The 6,404-nt window shown below is 43.9% G+C and overlaps 1 pseudogene; it reads right to left on the reverse strand.

Annotated features, from left to right (window-relative positions):
- LOC112068288 (tropomodulin-1-like) overlaps positions 1 to 6,404 on the reverse strand; it is a 21,858-nt pseudogene that overhangs the window by 8,950 nt on the left and 6,504 nt on the right.

Here is a 6,404-nt window from a genome sequence, read left to right on the forward strand (position 1 = left end):
ACTTGCAGGCTGTAATCACTGCCAAGGTGCTTCAACAAAGTACTGAGTAAAGAGTCTGAATACTTATGTAATGTGATATTTCCGATTTTTTTTAAAGATCCATTTGCAAAACTTTCTAAAACACCTGTTTTTTGCTTCGTCATTATGGGGTATTGTGTGTAGATTGATGAGGGGGGGAAAAACTACTTTAGAATAAGGCTGTAACGTAACAAAAGGTGGAAAAAGTCAAGGGGTCTGATACTTTCCGAATGCACAGTTCATTAATGTTAAATCAGTAATAACAAATGCACTTGGTGTTGAATGTCGAAAGTTAATAAATATTTGCTGCCCTTAAAGTTTGTTTGGCTAAATCAACACGTTTTTCAATTATATTATTTAACGTCAGAAATGTTGCAACGGAGGATTGTAAAAGTCTTCAGTTGTAACAGGAACATTTTGTCCAGTTCTCTTTGGACCTTTGACGTTGGTTCCAATTCATGTTAATTCATGTTATATTTTTTAACTTCTCTGTACTGTCTGAAACACGTACGCCTTGTGCCACTCTTTCTCAAATCCACTTGAAAAGAAAAACCCTAATAAGTACAATACATGAAAGGATAAACAGATGAATCGTTAAAACGATGCCCGAGAGCTTTGGCACTGACAGGAGGGATACAGACGCACACACGGTACACTTACTGTTAAGGCCTTGTTTGTTGACTATATTGCTGCTGGCCAAAGCCTCGTAGTACTGCTGGTTACTCATCAGAGTGTGCATTCCCAGAATGGCTGGAGGAAGGGAAGAGAARAGATGGAGAGATGGACAAAAGGAGAGAGAGAGAGAACAGGAAAGAAACATTAAGTGAGAGATGTGGAGAGAGAAGTAGGGAGAGAGAGAAATATAAAGTAGGGAGAAACAAAAAGGTGAGAGAGAAATAGAGGGGAAAGAGAGAGAGAGACAGAGAGAGAGRGGGAGATGAGTACATTGTGTCAAATGACGTGAACACTGAAGGAGATAAACACAGAAGAGTTGACGTGGGTGTGAGTGCCAACGCTCTCCTTAGCCAAGTAAACATCATATGCTGAACTAAGACAGCAGACAGGACACCCGCAAGTGGGCCTTGAGAGCTGCCTCGTTCAAACATCCAAGCCAAACTATCGGCTCGCAAAACATYTCACACACAGCAGTAGATAGTCATCGCTGTCATAGCCAGACATACAGAAGAACAACACGTGCGTCGATGCCAGCGTTTGCAAGTCATTATTAAATACATTGTTTAAATAGCACGTGTCACTGTTGCAGACGTCACACAACGCAGACATTCTCCCTGGCTTGGGTGTCCTCTGCTGCCACAGTTAGAGCGGTCCCTATGAACCGCAGGAACATGCTTGACTAGTCAATATGTTTTTGATTATCGCAAAAGATCACAGTTTTAGCTTTAATTTTAACCTTAGTTTTAGCTTTGCTTTCCCCCCCTCTCTCTCTTTTGCTGTTCAGAGTGCTTAGGTTTTTGAAAAGCGCTTTAAATCAAATGTATTATTATTATTATTAGTAGTAGTAGTAGTTTTATCTTGAGTCCAGTTTGATGGGAAAACTCAAATAAAATGTGCTTTCTGGACCACCGTAGATGACTTGGAGCACACAATGAACAAAAGAGAGTGAAAAGAGAGCAGTTCAGCAGAAAAGCAACGAAAAAAGAGCCAGTGTATTATTGTCATCTGTCAGAATGATAGAGAGTGTGWGAACAGTTCGTTTTCTTTGAGATAAACAATGGAGAACGAGCGGTCCATTTTAAGCAGCCGTGAAGAGTTAGTTGGAAACTCACCATGARGAGGCTATGGATWAATTACAAACCATTGGAAATGTCTGGGRGGACCAAAACAAACGCTGGCAAACAAACCACTAGTCACTGATTAACACTAACACTTAGTGAAGCGGAGAGAAATGCAGYCAAGATAATGTGCAGCTAGTGTTAGGGCCGGGACGATAGCAGKATATGAACCAGCAGTACCGAGGCAAAAATGAAAACACAAAGCCGACCAAACTCTTTGATCCTTTAAAAACCTGCTGTATGTCAAATATTGTGTGCTACAGCTTGGAAAATAAATAAATGTGACTCTGGATGACAACATAATGATGTTTGTTTCCAGCATTAGAGCAGTTTTCCTAAAGAAGCTAAATTCGCTTTGTGTTTTACTTCCTTGCCACGACGAGTACTGGTGTCGTCCCGGCCCTAGCTAGTGTGTGGGCTGGCAAATACCGCGGCTGCTTGTCATAAGGCCCAGAGAGAGGGCAASCATGGTGTCCAACAGCAGTGAGGAGCAGTAATGGAAGGGCTGATGACGATGGCAGCGTATGGGGGGAACAGGGAGAAGGAGGAGAAGAACGGTGGGATCACTAGAAGAGAGAGGAGAGTTAGAGAGGAAAGGAGGAAGTTACTGACAGAGGACTGGAGGAGTGAACAGTGAAGTTGATTTCGTGTCAGTGATCGTTCTAAAGTGACTGTTTAGTTAGCGTGGATTTCGACTTATTAGCCGAAGATAGGTGAATAGACTGAAAATGAAAGAGGAACGGTGATAGCGGGGAAAGATGGCAAAAAGGGATCTGTTTACGTCGGTCTGTAAATGGGTGTGTGCACGTGAAGGTGCATGTTTTTCTACCGGCAATGTCGCAGATCTCAGCGTCGCTGGCGTTGGCCAGTGCTTCCTCCAGCTCTGGCTCCAGAGTCACATTCTCCATGATGGGGTCCACCATCTTCTTAGGTATAAAGACTTTACCTGGAAGATAGGGGACAATCATTAATACAATACATGCCACTATTCATCTCCACACGGCACAGCCAGAAGAGGACTGGACACATCTAAGRGCCTGGTTCCTCTCAAGGTTTCTTCCTAGTTCCTGCCTTTCTAGGGACTTTTTCCCTAGCCACCGTGCTTCWGAATCTGCATTGCTTGCTCTTTGTGGTTTTAGGCTGGGTATYTGCAAASCAYTTTGTGACAACTGTTGATGTAAAAAGKGCTTTATAAAAKAMATTTGATYGATTGAATTTGAACTAGCTCGTTAGAACTAGAACTAGCTCGTTTCTAAGGAAATGTTTTAATTGGTCATTTGACTGCAGGAAAGCAGAAMCATCAATGCCYCRATARTAAAATAGACTGATCATTACCCAATCACCAGTAGCCAACTACCATTWCACAGTGAACATGACCATACATTGTGAGGAAGATTTCCATTTTGCTTTCCATCTTGGTTACACCGGCTGATAATGGAAAATACAAGGCTGATATGCAATAGCATCTTACATCATGGGGCGCTTCTCATATCGTCACTCAGAGTGAGCTGTAAAAAGCCAGGCAGCCTGTTGGGACAGATGGGGCGAAGACCTTCTCGTGTTATACCCAGCCATGTCTGACATGTAGCGCCCCATGTCACGCTGCCCCGGCCAAGCCTCAGCTCACCGGAACAGGATTATGTGAACGAACACTGGGGGGAGGAAGGCAGCAGTGACAGGCTGTGTGTGTGTGGTCCAATTATCGACCGTTCTCCCAAAGTTTGCAGACTGTGCACTTGTTTTGCACACTCCCTGTCATGGATCTTAAAGGAATCATTGGCTGGAGGGAGTAAATCCATAACGGGAAGTGTGCAAGTGTAGACTTTGAGGAAAAGAGAATTGGGATGTAGCCACAGTCTACCRTATCTGATCTAGGATCAGGTTTCTCTCTGKCCATGTAATCATATTCATTTGGCTCTAAAAGGCTAAACTGATGMTAGATCAGCWCTCCTATTCTGAGASTCTTTATGAATACATGCCCAGAGGTCTGAGGTCTTACTCATATCAGCCTCAGGTCCAGGATCAGTTACAGCACAGTCTGTCCTGCTGGCTTTGACTGTAGCCTGGATTATCTGTTCTGTGGTCTGTGGAACCAGTGGAGACGTTCCAACTTCCAACTGGAAAGTCACCTCACCTTCAGGCTAGCTGCTGGGTGCCAGGATGTAGCAGGATGTTCGTCTCTGTGGTTGGTCGGTACCTGTCACCTATCAGGCTTGGCTGAGACACAGTGCTTGCTTGAGAGTTTGAGATCGACAACATTGCAGCCGGACTGCGCAGAATCAGTGATCTACAAATCACCTCGCATCCCAAATAATTATCCTTATATGATCAAGATTAGAGATTCCTGGCCTTACCTCGCTAAAACTGATCCCCCCAGACTGTACGCTGTCTGGCGGACACACAGAGAGGCAGGCTGATACCCAGCAGGCTACATCTACACCTGAGTTGATCTGGGATGAGTCAGCTGGCACCAGTCCCTGATTTCTACCTGGATATGTCCAGATATAAGGAAGGACGAACTAGAGGACTCAATTGCGGCAGGCCCAGTTTCCCAGAACCAGACTGTCTGAGATCATAATTGGTCTGATAGGTAGGCAGACTCAGCTCAGGCAGTTTCRTAGCTGGATATGYCCAGATATAGGCWAGAACAGATGACCCAGCATAAAAACTGGGTTGTGACTGGGTCCAGTTTCCTGGAACTAGATATTGTCTGAGACCACTGATTGGTCCTGATGGACGTAGGACTTTAGGCCTTTATTTACAYGSCGGTAATGTATCTCGGCCCGCTGACAGTAGGGTTCGCCTCACAAGGTTATTATCACTGCTTATATGTCCCTGGCCACGGTCCATGTTGGCCTTCAGCCACTTCCCCTAGCCAAGCTAGCCCCTATCCCTTCTGTGTTCATAGATCTGACAGGATTACATGTAAACAATAGGAGGATGGCTCCACCACCACAAGTGGAGATTATGCCATATTGGTTACACCTATCTGGAGTWTGAACCAAAATGRAACTGGGCTCCTACCACACTTCTCAATGAGGACACATGGAATTTTAGTTTACTTCCTTGACTGAATTGAAATAGAATGGTGGTCGGCACGGTGCTATGGCAGTGCTCAGATCGGATCTAACAGGGTCCTACCTCTCTTCTCTCCAGTGAAGCACAGGCCTATAGTGGTATTCTGGGGCCTGCGGTCATACCTCTCTTCTCTCCAGTGAACGGAACCAGGTCCTCCTTGTCAGGGTGTTCCTTGGCCTGCTTCTCCAGGTGGGCTACCAGGTTCTCTCTCTGGAAGGTTCCGGTCGGCGCCTTCTTGGTCTGATCCTTCTGCCTCATCCCGGCCGGCAACAGGGCATTCTAAAGACAGGAAGGATTGATCATTGGCCGATAATGCTAACAATGAGTTGCACTTACACTAGGTAAGAGGGTATTCTAACCACAGGGAAGGATTGTCATTGGCCAATAATGATAGCAATGGKTGGGATTGCACTTGTTTATATACTACATTTCCACTCACTCTCAAACATTAAACATTGAGATAGTAACACACTTCCTAGTGTGACGTATAACCGAATGTAAGAGTGAAAGGACACATACACACAATCACTAACTGTGTTAAAATAACACCAACAGAAATAACAAAGGCAGTTCCCAGACAGCTATTCTTAGACCGCAGAATGCTAAACCAGATCCATATTATAGCGATAGACCAATATCTTATCTTAGCTTTCAGCACCTACAGTGAACTGGCCACTTAAAGACAGCACAGTATTTATACCTAACATATCAGTTTAACTCTTTAACATGGCTCTGTGGGAGATTTGGGCGATATCGTCAAAAGTCAGGGAAAGACAGACTAGCACCACTAGACAGACACACACACTCCCCCAGTCATCTAAGCCTGGGCTGGCTCTCCTGGTACTGTAGGTGTCCAGACTTTATGTGAGCWGTCGACCATTCATCATAACCCTATTACAGCTTGTGTCAACACCTCGACAGATGAACTACTTACGGATAAAGATGAAGTCAAGCACCGCCGCATTATACAGTATCATACATATATAATAGGCCTACAACTTAACATATATTATAAATAACAGATGAGGTCTACACTCTGAGAAATTGCTGTTTTTCTCGACTTTCACTGGGAAGTTGGTTTTGGAAGATGGTTTTGGAAGTTGGTTTTGGAAGATGGTTTTGGAAGATGGTTTGAGGATCACTGTATTGTTTAGACCTACAACTGCATATTAGAATTGAATATACAGTGATACGATACATAGGCTAATATATGATATGAAAGTGATATGATAGGTTAATATGTTCGTGCTCTAAAAGAATGTCAAAGGTAAAAAAAAAAAAAAATTAAGTTATGAAATCTGAAATCAATCTGACAGACTTGGGATACATCATCATCATCCAACAATGCTTCCAGCTAAGATCTACTCCTGACTAAGTTGGTTTGAGTATCATTTGTCAGTCTTAGTCTGTGGGAGAATCTCAATTGCAAATTCCTCAAGTCCTTGCTTCTCGCCTCCTTAAAACCCATTGATGAGAAAGCCAGAGGTCCCACCCCTCAGACCATCTCCTCCAATG

Source organism: Salvelinus sp. IW2-2015, unplaced genomic scaffold (genome assembly GCF_002910315.2).
Source record: "Salvelinus sp. IW2-2015 unplaced genomic scaffold, ASM291031v2 Un_scaffold356, whole genome shotgun sequence".
NCBI lineage: Eukaryota > Metazoa > Chordata > Actinopteri > Salmoniformes > Salmonidae > Salvelinus > Salvelinus sp. IW2-2015.